General features: G+C 44.6%; 1 protein-coding gene across 1 annotated transcript in view; it reads right to left on the bottom strand.

Moving 5' to 3' along the window:
• Window positions 1–16,345, bottom strand: part of LOC138516471 (cyclic nucleotide-binding domain-containing protein 2-like) — a 1,453,423-nt gene that overhangs the window by 23,501 nt on the left and 1,413,577 nt on the right. The gene's annotated exons all lie outside the window — the stretch shown is intronic.

Below are 16,345 nucleotides of genomic sequence, written 5' to 3'. Positions count from 1 at the left end.
TAATGGCATCGTACTTTGCGATGACGGGTCATAGTCGCACCGAGCGCTATTCGATGGCGGTATTGCATTTCCGCCATCGTTTTTCGATTTCCGCAAGGGTCGTAATGAGGCCCTGTGTCTTCCTTCTGTTTGGCTGTAGGCAATGTTGAATCCAACAACCCCTGAAAAGGAAAAGGGAATGCCTCTTTAAGAAGAAACTCATATTAAAGTGGGACGAATAGACCAGAGTGGAGGAGAGAGAACGGTGCACAGGTGAAACCCCTTGACATCAGATCGCTGTGTAGAGGCGTAGCAGAGGTGAACCGCAGGACCCTTAGAGGCCAAGAACGCCAAGCACAGTTGCCAAAGGCCTTGCAATGCAGACAACAGTGAAGCCGTTATCAGAACTTAGTCCGCGGAACGGAAGTACTGTGATGGGCCAGGCACCCATCTAACATTGCCAAAACCGGGACAACAGGGAGTGTTGACAGCTCTCTTCTGCCATCGTTCTCAAACGAGAGCTGAGCCCCACAAGATTTCCCTTGGCAAACAAGGTACAGGGGTGAACTGTAGAAGCAGGAAGTCAACGGGGCAGATAGTAATAAAGAGAAGGGACTCTGATTGTGATAAAGCTGATAATGGAATAGTAAACCAGCATAACTTGATAGACCGAGGAACTATTCAAAACTCTGAAGAATAAGGATGATTGTGAATCATTAGGAAAGTGTAAACACATATCCTGGGCAAGAGAAAGGAAAGCTACATGAGATAATTTCATGCAAGATCATTATTCAACGGTGGGGAGACCACTTAATGAGAAACTGTCGAAAATTTTATGAGCTAAAAGCAGAGATTGAACCAAGCAAGGGAGGAAAGAGTGGATTTAAAAGACACTAAGAGTGGGGAACTCTCAAACCTAATAAAACAAGGGAACAAACTAAAATTAAAGGGAGGTGTGTAAGAGAACATCTCAAGGAAACCATTGATAAGTGTCATATTGTCAGGAAGACAAGGTATTTGAATCAGAATAAAACCTGAGAAAAGTATCCGAAGAAATTACAATAAGGAACAGATTTTGTAAATGAGATACATTTGCATATTGAAGATTGGTGTATAAGAAGAACACCCTGAGAGAAAGCTTAAAGACAAAGGCCAAGGGGAGACAGCCAGAAGAGAAACTTTATTGTGGCACACTTTTAGTTGTTACTGTTAGTAGCAGGGTCAAGTAGATTGAATTGAGGACAATTTTGAGTTTGGACTTCATGACGACAGACAAGCACCTTTAGTTTAATTTAAATATGTTGAGAAATGATAGTGTGAGATAGGCCTTTTTTCTTATTATTTCAATAAAAGAACATCAGAATGTCCACTATGTGTCTGACTCCTTCTTCTGACCCACCACAATTCCCAGGCTAAATCTCTGTAAATATATGTCTGCAAGGTAGATTGGGAGTAGACATAGTGGAATCCCTCCTCCCTAAGCCCTACATATCTGAAGGGCTAACATGGCACCAACGCTTCGACACTGATAGCACCACCAATCGAAATGCCACATCACAGCCCACGTATATATATCTCCAGTGGGTCAAGGGAGGAAGAGCCAAATGAAGGGACTCGATGAGCACCACCAAAAAGGCCAAGTTTCATGACCCTGTCTGTGAGAGTCCAGCAGCGGTTAGCACGTTCAGAAAAGCAAACTTGTACGCAAGTATCATGGCCGTATCCACAGCCGAAATGAAATGCCAATGTGTAGCTAGCTGCCAAGCTCATATGAATATTAGCAACATTAGCCCTGTTGCTGCAGACAAACCCATTGGAAGCTTGAGAAAAAAACTGTTCTGTGGAAACACTTTTCTCCTGGATAGTCCCTTGCCACAGGAGAGAGACAGTATACTTTCATAAATCAGCAGACCTGTCCAGTACTCATTTTTCCTCATTGTGAGCCTCGATGGCCATTTTTTAAACAGGAAACGTCCCCTCAAACTGGCAAGTGACTTCTCCAAGTTCATAAGATAAAATATTGCATAATTTGTTCCTCATCAGCCCCAGTATATTTAAAATTAAAACCAAACGTTGCCCCTGGGTATTATCATCCCCATCCATGCATAGAGTCATTGTGGCCAGTCGTCATCAGTCTCCTGCTCTCTGTCCCTTTCTACCCCAGCTGTGACTGTTGCAGCATTTCTGTCAATGGCATGAGACCCTGAAGCCCTGCTAGCTGTCACTTGCCACTGCTCAGCACTTTAACCTAATTCACTTCCGATCCCAACACTGCCAACACACCCACAACCATCAGAGACCCCTTTGCATTACTAATGCTAATCAACCACCACTGGGCCAGTGCTCAATTCAACCTGTTCCTATCCCAGGTCACTAACATGGACCATGCCCCCACACCTTCACCGCCATGCACATCACCCACATTTCACATTCGTGGCATATACCAGCGTGGGATCCCTTGCTCTATCCCTACATCACCTGTTCCACTTTCTCATTTTCAAATGGCAAGTACCACAGTATTCCTGCCATTTTTTCTATTGTGACCATAAAACGTTCTTCTGTTGGTAAGCAACACTGCACCTCACACCCTCTACAGCCAAAACCTCCCAATTGAAGCCCCCAAGCCTAGTTTGAAAGAATGCAATCTGAACCAACTTAATGTAGTGCAGCTTCATTCCCCATCTCCTCCTTTATGCCCGGCCCTCTGTTTTTAACACTCCTACCAATGGCCTCACAAGATGTCCCACCTCTGTAATCAGAGCCATCTGGGACAGGATCTTCCAGCCTCAGGCAACTACCAAGGGCCTCCAGCACACCACCAATGTGCCTCACTCCAGCAGCCTCCCCACCCATTCCTACCCTAACCATAACCAAGAGCCAGGGAGACTGTTAAAACCCCACACGTGTGATAATTCAGCACTACCCCAAGGTATATCAACAACCACAATGTTAGGTAAATCCAAACATGGTTGTGGGCCTTAGGCTTCATTCCCATGGGTGCATCAGCCACCATAGTTCCGCTAACACATTCACCAGAATGCAGCTAAATCCCATGACAAAAATTTGGTATAGCTAAACAAATATTCAGTCACCTGGACTTGCATAATATCCCCCTAAACGGACAGCACCCATCCACATGCCAGCTCGAAATGGGTCGCTGGCAGGGACTTGGCCACACCTACCTACCTTTGTATTGGCTAAAATGCACACACGCATTCTATGCTCCTCTGATGAATCTTCCAATCCACAGACTTTGGTACCCCACGGCTGCTGACCTACAGCTCTTTATGATCATGCTAATGGGAATAGACACTACACAAAAGCCGTATTGCATGACATTAGTAAGGCCAGGTCCCCACCCAAGATCCAGACTTCACCCACCCACCTGCACCACCCCACTGTCCTCAGCCATCAACCCCATGAACTACAACAAAACAGCAGAGATAGATGCAGGAGCCACACCAGAAGATAATGCCTGCATCCCCCCACTGCCTTTAACCATCACCCCCATAAACGATCTCGCCCGCTGGAGCTCAGCCACCTCTGCCAAGACCAGAAAGGCCAAGGCATTCCCACAAGTTCCCCCTCTGATCAGGGAGACTGCTATGCATTTGGAAGAGCTAAATCTCTCCAATCCATATCGTTCATCTCAACCCCTTGAAAACCGCTCCCACTGCAATGCACACAAAGCTCAACTATAATGTGAAAGAGGCACACAGGGCTCCCCTCATTGCCAAGGAGAAAGATACCCCCGTCCCCAACCAAGCCCACCCATCCAACTTCAGCTCAACTTGCAGGCATATGCCATTGTAAATTGCAAGAATACAACAAAAGGTGGGGAAGCAAACCAAAGGCTAATGGCCCAATATTTTGTGCAAAGGGCTCCCCAAACAAATGCCCTGTCCAATAGGAAAGATTAACGCTGTTGATGAATACAGGAAGAGGGAGACCAAACCTGCTTACTCACCAAGGCGATCGAGCTCTGTATAGGAGTGACATACATGGCGACCATCTTGACTCGCAAATAAGTCATGAAGCACATGAGACTCTATCATAAGTTCTGTGTCCCTGACATTCAGGTACTCCCGGAAAGATTGGGCTTTTTGAGGCTTGACTGGCTCGTCGTTGACTAGTCAGCATTCATTGCTCAAGGGGCTTTCTGTCACACATTCCTTCATTTTTATTTTATTAACACCCGGGTACGCACACACAACCAAGTATAAAAGAGGTTTTGCAATATAAAAAGACATGGGGGGTTATTATAGGTTTGCCGGTAGCCCTCTGGTCATTCCAGCCAGATACCGACAAAACTACCTACCGTTTCGGCCTCCTGATATCCCAGTATTATGGGGATATTACAGGCTACAGAAAGGGTGGTAAATCCCCCTTCCATGGAGTCCCATAGGACTCCACGGAAGGGATTGCCTTATTACCGGCACTGCTAATACTGGTGCTGGTAATACCGGATTTGTTTTGCCTGTGGTGCTCTCTAGGCTGGGCATACTTCAATGACCCCACAGACAAACTTGTGATTTGGCGATGCGGTAAAAGTGCCAGTAACTGATTTACCAGCACTTTGACTGCCATTTATACCGCCCCGCCAAACCTATAATGACCCCCATGGTCATTAGGTCAAAATATGAGCTAGCGTGAGACTCTAATAGAGTCAAATGTCCTCCAGCAAAATATTAGGCAATAGGACCCTTAAGACTGCATGTGCAATAGAAAACACGAAAGGTACACATGAGAGGGTGACTCTGAGAAATTGTTAAGTAAGAAGTAAATCTGCATGACCTTATGTGTTTATGGGACTTGCATCTCCCCTGACGTGATGAGAATATGATTGGCATATTCACACTCAGCTTCCAATTCCCTATGGAAATATAGTATGAGCCATTTACAGGAAGTTGACATTAAGTACTGCCTCAATATTTCTGCACATTTCACACTTAATCACACATCTTTTATGTATCATCCCTCATTGGTACACTTAGCTGATAGTGAGGGGCTACTTTTGGACCTCTACAATGTTATCTTAAAAAGATGTATGTGTTCTTTATGTTATGTATCAAGCTTTCAATGCACATTTTTAAATGTACGGAATCCCACTGTTAAAGTGTTCTTCCTCAACAATATACTCTGCAGAGAGTGAGGGCTACTTTTGTGTGGCTACAATGTTATCATATAGAGTTGTATGCACTGTTTGTTATGTGTTGTGTTACATTGCTCAGTATTTAATTTGAATTTTGAACGTCACCAAATCACACTACCTTATCTATACACTCCCTGATAGCGAGTGGCTTATGCGCGTGTATGCTATGCTGTGTTATGTTGTTCAGCTTTTAATGAAAACTTTAAACTTCACCGAATTGCACATTTAAGGTGGACCTCCTCTTCATTATACTCTGCTGATGGTGAGTGGCTAATTTTGGACCCTGAAAAAGTCATCTTATAGAGGTTTTTCTGCTATTCATGGTTGGGAATGATTACATTAGTGTTGGGAATGATTACATGGGAGTGGATTACATGTGGACCTCTTGGAGGGAGGAGGAAAGTGGTTTTCGCTCATCTCATTGTGTGTGCAGGGAATATTGTGGTCGTGTGCTGGTGGGTACAGGCTTTGTAGCACTGATGCATACACGTCAGACTGGAGTCCTTTAGATGCATGATTTGGCCAGTGCTGATGTATTGGCAAGCTTCCCATCAGATCTCAGGCTGTCAAGCTTTCGGTCTGTTTGCTTTGTTCTCGGTGACTGGTTCCCATTTTTGGTGATAGAGCACTACTCATGAAATGCATCCCTCAAAGCAAATGCCACACCAAAAGGAGTAGAGCTATACCCATCCTACCTATGAGAAAATCATGTGGACGGTCTATCCTGAACAAGCCTGGCAGAGCAGCTCTGCTCCTTGCCTCACTGGATGCATCCGCACAATGCCCTGCCATGCCGCTGGTGTGGGTGAAGCTAAAGGGAGAGGTGGTGTGAGGGATATTTATGCAGCAACCCTTGATGCTGGGAATTCTTTCCCTGCCCAATCAAAAGCACCACATTAATGCTCCTTTTCGGTTCAATCTAGTCCTGTATGTGGCTCATATAATACCCCATAGGGCCCTCACCCCTGTGCCAGAGATAAGCCAAGAAGCAGGCCGGTGTAGAGAAAGAACATATATTTATTAAGGAATAGGAACATTTATATTTGTACAAAATCACAAATCATGGCACCTCACTCCATGGACCAGATGCTTTTCTTTCCTGACAATTCAAGTTTCACAAATTAAAATCACCAGTAGTTTTGGATAATTCAAACCACTGAACTGTCAACCTCACCACATGTAAAGTCAAAACACTTTTCCTGGGGTTACATTTTAATAGCATGTAGTACCTTGAAACATGACAAGATCAGTAGCTCGACACTCTTTTAAATGAAGTTTAATTCAAATAATATGCAATGCTCGTCTATTGTCAAAAGCAATTTCACACATGCAGCGCTTAGTATTTTTAATTTCCCTGCACACTTGAAAATTAAATTCTGCTATAGTCACCACGAGTGGGACGGGCATGCCCAGACGTGGCTCATGTGCCTGCTGGGCAGAGAGACCCAAGCTACTCTTCACTGATGAGGCCCAATGCAGGTGAAACATGTCTGTGGATGCTTGTGGTCTTGTGCAGAAGGGACGTAAGCAAGCAGTTTGGGCTAGACTACACCTTTTGGGGTGGGACCAAGACTGATTTCCATATGGTCTTTCTCATTTTGCAATGGCTTGGCAGGCAAAGAACGATGGTCTGGAGGGTTACCCAGAACAATGCCAAAGGTAAGATTAATTCTAAACCTTCCAGCCATCACCTCTGTTGTTTTGCACTTGAAAATGCTATAATTTTTGTTTAACTTAATCACATGTACAGGAGGGGGGAGGCGATCTTGTGCGGGGAGCTTCGTTGAGAGTGGGAATCTTTTAAATACCCGGGGATTCAAATTAATCATGAGATGGAGGAGACGTGTCAATAAGACCGGAAGTGCACTCTCACGGATAGGAGATGCTTTGAAATTTTGGAAGAAACTACCATTATCCCTAATGGGGAGAATTGCGCTCTGCAAAATGGTGGTCCTCCCACGTCTTTTATATTACTTCCCAAATATCCAGCATATAGTGAAGAGAGTATTTTTTAAGATGCTAGACAGGATGCTGGGGGAATTACTATGGCATACGGGGCATATCAGAGTGGCCATGCGGACATTGTGCCGCAAGAGAGAGGAAGGGGGACTCAATATGCCAGATTTTGAGCTGTACTTTATGGCAGCGCAACTGCAAGCAACGGCATGGTGGCCGACTGGGCCAGAAGGGGAGTTGGCAGGCCTGTTGGGGGGATACAACCGGAGAGAAAAGGAGTAGAACTATTATGGGAGTCCATAGGGGGTAGAGGGGACACAGTGGTCCTCAAAACGGTCCGGGCAGTGTGGACAAAGATATTGAAGAAAAGGTGGGTTAAACAGCTATATAGCAAGGGACTCCCGATTGGGTTCGACACTACCATCAGAATGGCGCTGCAAAGCGTGAGTCTCAGAGTATTGATAGACAGACACTGCATCACAGTGGGGTATCTATTCAGGGATGGTGAACTGCAGACGTTTGAGCAATGGAGACAAATGTATCAAGTAGTGAAAGGTCACTTTCTTACATATGCCAAGGTGGTCAAACGAATGGCAAAACTATGGGACGGCATCCTGGAAGAGGCGAAGGAGAATCCAGTGATGCAGACGCTATTGGGGCCAGGGGAGGGCAGGGGTAGAGTATCAAGAGTGTACAGAGCTCTACAGACAGCAAAGGGGGCGGGGAGCTAGCAATTAGGGCAAATGGGAAAGGGACTTGGGTGCACCTATTCCGGAGGGGCAGTGGACACGAATGTGGAAGCAGGTTAAGAAAGCATCCAGGAATGCGCGGTTCCAGCTCACCCAATTCTACTACCTGCATAGAGTGTATCCGACACTGGAAAGAATACATGCAATCAACCATACGGCACCACACGATTGCATGCGGAGGGGACCATGCCGGTTTTTTGCACATGGTTTGGATCTGCCAAGTGGTGGTGAAATACTGGGAGGAGGTGGTAAACAGAGTGAATGTCATGTTGGGGGGTAGCTAAGAATGCACCCACAAGGTGTGCTGGTGGGGCTCCTACCGGAAGCAAAGAAGTACAAAAACCGAAACAAAATCGCACAATTCCTCTTCATATTGGCCCAGAGGCCGATTGCGATGGAATGGGAAAAGGGGGCAGGCCCATCAGTGCGGCTCTGGCTGCACTAGGTATGTCGATGGGGGCTTGCGGAAGTAGAATACCTAAACCAACACAGAGACCCGGAAGGGGAAAATGCACTAGTGGTAGATTGGGTTCAGTTGCTGAATGAGTTGGCATCCACACAAGATCTGAGGCCACCCTAGCACATGCAGGGTTGTAAGCGTAGGAGGAGTGAGAAGGGAAAGCTGGAATAAGTTGAAGGGGGAAGGGTTTCTTCACAGACACTGATACAGGAGAGTGAAAGGGAGCTACGGGGAGCAACAGAAAAGGGTGGCACTTGGGGAAGGGGGGAGGGAGCTGAGGGTGCTGGGGACAAGGGAGTCTAGTGATGGGGTTGGAGGGGGAGGAGAGAGAGGTGGGCTGAGGGAGTTTGGGATTTCAATCTTGCTGTGGGACAATGAGCCATATCAACTCACATAGCGGTCATGGTCAAGGTAACGTCCAAGGGTTGACATAATAGGACAATAGAGAGGCCCCAGATACTACTTGTTGATGGATACATACTGACATGCCTTGGGAATCACAGTCCCAGCTAAATGATGCATGGTAGCAGGGCCGTCTGAGGAATAGGTACAGACCGCAAGACTGGGAAAAGACATATCGAAGCGACCACAACAATTCAATGATTGGGAACGGATGGAGTAGCGTACATTGTGAGGCCCATTGTCTTTTTCTCCCTGACTTTTTGTTGATTATGTATGATGCTTATTGTTTAAAATAATAAAAACATTTTTTTTCAAAAAACGTAATCACATGTTAAAATAATTTTTACTGGGTCTGTGTTTTTTAGCAAGGCTGGTCGTTTTATAACACAACAAGCTTTTCAGAAAAAACACATTTGATTTATATTTGCAACCCTTTTTCTTTCACCACTATGCAAGGCAAAATGCCCCTTCTCTCAGAAGCCACTTTCTCACTCCAATAGAAGGTCTAGTTTTAAATCAGCTACTCCACTCTGTTTAACTTTGGGAAGAAATTGTCCTGTCCCATGATACAACCTGGGCTATTCATTTGATGATTTGGAACTCCTGTGCTTCAGAACAGTGTTCAGGGGCATGGGACACAGTAGAGAATTTCATTTTTAATGCACCCGTCCCTTAAGGGAATTTTGTGGTTGGCAAAAATAAATAGGAGTACCCAATCACTTTGTAGACCATGGCCCTCATAATGAGTTTGGCGGTAAACCACCAGTGCTACCAGCAGGTTACCGTCAAACTCTTCTTACCGTTACTGGTACCCAATATCCTGGTAGGACTTCATGGAAAGGGAACTACTGAAGCACGATGACCGGTAGTGGCCTGAACTCCAAGCAGGTCGGGCCTGACAGTAGTTCACTGCCCCTACCTGCGTACTCAGAGTACTCTACTCTGCAATAAATGCCAGATCCGTTAGTACTGGCCAGTTTACTGGCATTTATTCTGAACCGGATACTCATCATCAGCCCGTATATCTTTATTCACACTGGGAGCAAATTCACACTGTTATTTGGCTATGTGGGAATTATTACAATGATTGTTTAATAAAAATAACAAGGATCTACTATGTGTGCCCACCTAATCAATAATGGGAAAACTATTCAATCAAACAGATTTCCACCAAGCTTGGTGAACACATTTACTTACATAAATATCTCAGAGATTGAGCTCAGGACAAAGGACATCAATGCTCAGGTCATCTAACAGCTACAGCAAAAGAACCATCAGAATGCACCATCAGTCATGGATATTCTCCAGGCTCAATCCCTCTATTTTGCCTCTCCATGTTCATAGATACCAGCCTCTGTCCCCTCAGCAATCTCATCAGCAGTTCCAACCCAGGTAGTTTCAGGTAGTCTCCCAGATTTTCATTGGTTGTCCTTTTATGAATCTTAAACCACACCCACAAGAATGTCTTTATGAGAACATATGCCAGCTCATTGGTCATACATTCTGGTTGGACAACTATCTTCCATCCCCTTATTCAAGGCGTATCCTCTCTTCTTTGATTTGTCCATTCAGTTACAAAGCCCAACTTTTGGGAGGGATAAGACCAACCACTGGAATTCATATTTTTGCACATTTCAATATTGCATTGAAAAACTCTAACATGGCATTTTTTAAAAAAAGTTATAGTTAAGCATAACAATACATATGCCAGAAATGGTCTGCCGATGTCGGATCTAATGAAACATCTCTTATCTCAGGATGATTTTGCATGTTCAAGTGAGTGTTTTTCCTGCTTTATTCAAAAATCATAACAGTTATGAACCCAAAATGTTCTATACAGGTTGAATTATTATGAGAGTTTTGCCAACATATCGAGCTATTTATAAGCTTTTCAATGATGCTTGGGTTATTTCCTGTAATGTACGGATCTCAAGAAAATGGACAAAATATGATTCTGAATGTAAATCTATTGCAAAATAATTACATGTATATGATTATAACAATCAGACAGCACATCTCTCCTCCCATGACCCGTATGCCGGTCTCGCCTCTGGCCTTGTTGGCTGAAGCCTTCAATAAAGTCCATCAACATTCTTGCATAGTCAAAGGCTGGGCTAATGAATTATCTGTTTGCTTATCTTGAAAAACAGATGAGATTGCCCCATCCTCCATGCTCCAATGAAATCCCTCGGGAACAAGCCTGTGATCAATATCTCTGAGCTGACCACACTTGGATATAATTTTCCACAATTATTCAGATTTCAACTCATTAAGGGCTGGCTATCTTGTTGACTCAGCTGTTTACACCACCCCATTAACTCCTCTGTCATGCATGAATTCAGCCTCCTTCCTGGCCCTGAAACTTCTAGGAGATTGGGCCTCATTATGAGTCTGGCAGCGCAGGATCTCAGGCGGCGGAAAATGTTGGTCCCCATTCCCACAGAGTCCGATAGGACTCTGTTGGAGTGGGGACAAAGAAGCATTTGGCACCATTGCTAAAGGTGCAGGTGCTTCCATGACAACTGTGCCTATCGGGCCGCTGTGCCCGACAGGTCAGACCTGCCGGGTGTAGAGGCCCTGGCAGGCACCTTTGTAGTCTGCCATTCAGGAATGGGTGCCGGTACATTGCTACTGGTGCCCTTAATTCTGGACCGGCAGACTTGTAATGAGGCCCATTGTCTTTCAGCTAGAGAGCAGAGTAGAGCAGTGGCCTGGCATCCATTGGGGAAGGTGGCTTTGGATCTCAGTGTAAAAGTCAGCTCTAATGAACAGAAATCTGTACCATTTCTTTCTTTAGACATGAGGCCCGCATAGATATTTGACCTCATCTCATATGCAGTTTTCTCCTGTACCATGCCATTAATGTTCATCTTTGAATCCTGATATGTATATTTCGCATCATTCTGGCAATGGCGATTCATTTTTCCCATGTGCTAATCTGCACAATGCACACCTTTTGCCATGGCATCTTTCTTTTGGGAAAAGTGCACGTTGGGGACTCAGTCAATTGTATTAAAAAAGTAGGCATTTCATTTTTGGCTTTGTCAATCACATGCAGGGCCCATTTAATTTGACCACTCTTGTAACAGCATTTTGACATGGCACTTGAGAATGAAATGCCAAATATAGTTTCATTTTTGTCTGGGACTAGGTTTGAACCCTACAGTGGGTTATTCTGGTATTTCTCTGCCCATCTATGAGTGAAGATCCTGCTCTATTTCTTGAGGTTGGTTCATGTAGAGTAGGGTCTTGTCCCCATTTCACTGTACTTCTGTGCTCATAGCCGTGTTAGTCAGTAGATCAGATCAAATCAAGCACTAGGGTCATAAGGTTTTCTGGATGTGTTGTTTGGTATTTTGTCATCATTAATCCAATTGTCTGATGAATGTTTTATTGGTTGTGCTGTGCATCATGTTGTTTGTGTAGCTATCCTGGGTTGTAATTCTTCTATGATTTTTTTTGTGTGTTATTTGACACATCACATAAATTCTGTGTCCCTCATTTTAAGGTACTCTCAGAAAGACTAGGCTTTTGGAGGCTCCAACATGGAGTCATTTTTATTGTTTTAGGACCCGGGTAGGAACGCAGAACCAATCTGGTTGCTCAAAATTCAGGCTCTAGCAGTTGGCATGAGCCCACCTTCAGAGCGAGCTGATGGCTGCTTAGAAGTGCCTCCCCACACACTATTGGCATCCCGCTTACTTGATGCTTGTGAACTAATTTACACTAACTCATTTTAAAATTATGAAAGGAAACATAGAAACCAAAAAAACACCTCATCACAACCCTTTTGCGCTCAAGCTGCCATTCGCTGCTGCCAAAGGAGTAGGGTCTACCGCTAGAGCCCCAGGTGAGATCTGCATGGCAGCCATATCAAATGTGGCTTTTTAGTGCAAAAACAGGTTGATGTTTCTTCGTGGCATGTATTTTCAGTTAAAAAAAGAGACCCTTTCCACCACAGACATTATCCCAATGGTGATAGACGTCTAGCTGGTGGACCGTAATGACATGTAAATCCATACTATAAGTTATTTTAACCTTTTCATACCCGTGATAGATTACCACTTATTTTGACTCTTTTTATACTTGTTATATAGTATTGACAAACTGAAAGTCTAACTAAATTCTGGACGATTTTTGCAAGCAATGATCAGTATCTGTACCAAACATGACTATAGCTCACGAATGCTGGCCATCTGAGATGTTACTTCTCTAGGAAGTGAACATACCTCTTGCTTAGCACTTTCCTGGGCAGTAGAAAAAAAATAGAATCATGCATTAGGCAACGGGTCTTGCAGGTCATCAACAATAAATACATCTATACACTCAAAAATAAAACATTCGTAGCTATTCATAATGTTTATTTAAACCTCACTGCCCTTAGTTTCCAACTTGCTTAAGGTATATCCATTCAAAAATCTTGTTTATTTTCTTTTGTAGCCTTGTGATAAATAGTTTTACAGATTTCTTTTGGAAGACAAGTCAAGTCTAACGGGAGGCTTGAGGTCGTGGCTTGCTATTCTTTGCAAAGTATAATAATGATAGCAGAAGGCCCGCCTCATGAGCCCCATCCAATGCTCGCCAGCATACTGACAACCCCAGATCATTAATTGCAACTTTAAATGAGTCCCCTGCGCGCTCATTATTTGTGCTCATGACAAAGAAAGCGTGGACGGTTCTTATTGAATGCAATAAAGTAAAAACAATATATGCTTGGGGGGCAGAGGCGTTGTCGTGACTGTCTTGCAGAAACCGCTTCTGCATTGTGAATGCTGCCTCAATGCCGAAAAAGGGACGTATGCGTGGAATTGTTCTCTTGTTTTTAAATAAATAAGTAAATAAATAGTGCAGATGAATATGCTGCGGAGGCACACAGCACGGTGTGTAATCCTGCAGCTCATTAGCTGCAGAGCTCAGGCACATATGTGGAGAGTTAAGCATAAGGAGAGTACCTCCAGAAACGGGCCTAAAAGGAAGATGGGGTCCCATGAACCATGCTAGTTGCGCCCTTTCTTCGATGACCATTTCTCCCAGTATTTTTCAAGCACCGTCATAATGCGGTGACGTCATGCATCACGTGATGCCGCGATGACATCATCGCACCATAACGCATCAACGCACGTACACATAATGTGGCAAATGGAAAAAGCCATATACATGTTTTCAAAGCATATTGGGAGATGTAGTCCCAAATGCTAAAAACTTGCCTTATTTATTTATTTATTTATTTATTCATATTTGTAGAGCGCACGTCAGCCCGGGGGCATCGTGGCGCTTTTTACAGACATACCTTGGTTACAAATAATACAATACAAATAAAGCAATATTAACAAGGAATACATTATTTACAGTGGGAAATATGGTATTTGTACAGTAGCAATGCAGTATATTTACATAGATTCGCAGGGGTCACATTATTGTGCAAGGAAAGAGGTCTTCAGTTTCCTATGAAAAATCGGGAGCGAGTTTTCCTGCTCTAATGTCTGCAGGGAGAGCGTTCCAGGTCTTGGCGGCAATGTTGGGGAAGCTTAGGCCACCGGCTTTGGCTTTTTTGATGCGTGGGATGCAGAGTAGGCTGGTGTATTGCGTTCTGGTGGGACAGGCGGAGGTGGGTTTGGAGATGGTCTCTGATAGATAGGACGGGGCGGAGAGAGAGAGGCATTTGTGGGTGAGGGAGAGGATTTTGAGTGTGATCCGTTCTTTAACTGGGAGCCATTGGGCTGAATGTCTGGCATGGGAGATATGCTCTCTTCTTGGGATGCTGAGAGCTGCCCAGAGCGCATTGTTCTGTGTGACTTGGAGTCTGTTTAGGTTTTTTGCTGATGTGCCCGCTAGGAGGGCATTGCAATAGTCCAGTTTGGCTCCAATGGTTGCTCTGGCTATGCAGAGGCAGTTGGGTTTGGAGAGGTAAGGCTTGATGGCGTTTATGAGTTTAGTGGTAAGGGCAGATGAGGAGGTGATAGCGCTGACTTGTCTGTTCACAGATAGAGAGGAGTCTATGTATACTCCCAGAGTCTTTACCGCTGTGAAGACAGGGATGATGGAGTTGTCAATGGAGAAGTTAGCGTACAGTATGTCCAGTTTGTCTAGGGTGCTCTGTTGACCCAATATCATGATTTCCGTCTTGTCTCCATTTAGGCAGAGGCCGCTTACTGCCATCCAGGCCTCGATGATGGTGTAGATCGAGTGGAGTGCCTTTGCGTTGTCGTGGTATGAACCTGAGAGGGGAGAAGTACTTGTGTGTCATCCGCGTAGTTCGTGTATGTGATGCCGTAGGAGTCGAGTTTGTCAAAAAGAGGTTTTAGTGAACAGGTTGTAGAGTGTGGGAGCAGTGCAAGAACCTTGAGGGACTCCGCAGTGGATTGTCGTGGGAGTGGCATTGGCGATGTCCGAGAAGACTTTCATGGCTCTTCCCTCTAGGAAGGAGGTGACCCATAGAGCTGATTCTTTAGAAAAGTTGGCAGAGTGTGTGAGGTGAGGGTCTTGTGATCAACTAGATCAAAAGCAGCCAAGAGATCTAGAAGGAGCAAGAGAGCTGGCTTGCCCTTGTCCATGATTTGGGTGATCTAATTTTTTAGGTCCACCAGAGCTGTTTCTGTGCTGTGTCCTTTTCGGAAGCCTGATTGCCTTGTTGCAAGGATGGAGTGGGTTTCCAGAAAGTGCTGGATTTGGCAATGTGCGGCTTTGTCCAGTAATTTCAGCAGGAATGGCACTGTGGTTATTGGTCTGTAGTTGTTGGGTTGTAGGGGGTCGAGGGTAGTTTTTTTTAGGAGGGGCCGAACCCATGCCTCTTTGAGGCTAGCAGGGATAATGCCTGTTTTAAAAGATGCATTGATGAAAGCCGTAAAGAGCGGCGCAAAGCAATCTGCGCAGTCTTTGATGAGTTTTGGTGGGCAGATATCGCCTTTAGCAGGGGGAGGGTTTGAGATTTTTTAGTAGATAGCTAACTTCTGCTTCAGTGACGTCCCTGAAAGAGAAGTCAGGTATGGTGGGCTTGGACGAGGAGGGTGAAGCATTAGAAGGCTTGGTACCTGTCTGTTTAGGTAGTGCTTTGCAATGGTCTTTGATTTTCTTTTGGAGAAGGTCAATTTTGTGTAGAATGGTCGTTTGAATGCTGGCACACCACGCTTCATCTTTGATTATTTCATCTGGGGTATTGGGGTGGGGGAGATGAGCTCGTTGAAGAGGGCGAAGATCTCTTTAGTGTGCAATTTGGCATTAGAGATTTGTGCATTACTTATTTATTTATTTATTTATTCACATTTGATTTAGCGCACAGGCAGCCCAGTGGGCATCGTGGCGCTTGTTACAATAATTTGACAAAGACTTGTTACAACATACAGGGAAGTCATTACTTAGTTACGATAGTAGAAATTGCAGATATAGGGAGGAGAGCGAGGGGAGGAGAAAGAGTTAGTTGAACAGTGTAGTTTTGAGTTTTTTTCGGAAAACCGAGAGTGAGGTTTCTGCTCTGAGTGTGCTGGGTAGAGCATTCCATAACTTTGAAGCAATGAAGGGGAGCTTATTCCTCCAGCTCTAGCTTTTTTGATGCGCGGCACCCTAAATTGGTTGGTGTGACACTGCCTAGTGGGTCTAGTGGATAGAGATCTTGTTAAAGTGTCAGATAGGTATGAGGGGGCTGACATA

This window comes from Ambystoma mexicanum, chromosome 6q, assembly GCF_040938575.1.
Source record: "Ambystoma mexicanum isolate Mex_15411 chromosome 6q, UKY_AmexF1_1, whole genome shotgun sequence".
NCBI lineage: Eukaryota > Metazoa > Chordata > Amphibia > Caudata > Ambystomatidae > Ambystoma > Ambystoma mexicanum.
This window is presented reverse-complemented; position numbering and strand designations above follow the sequence as displayed.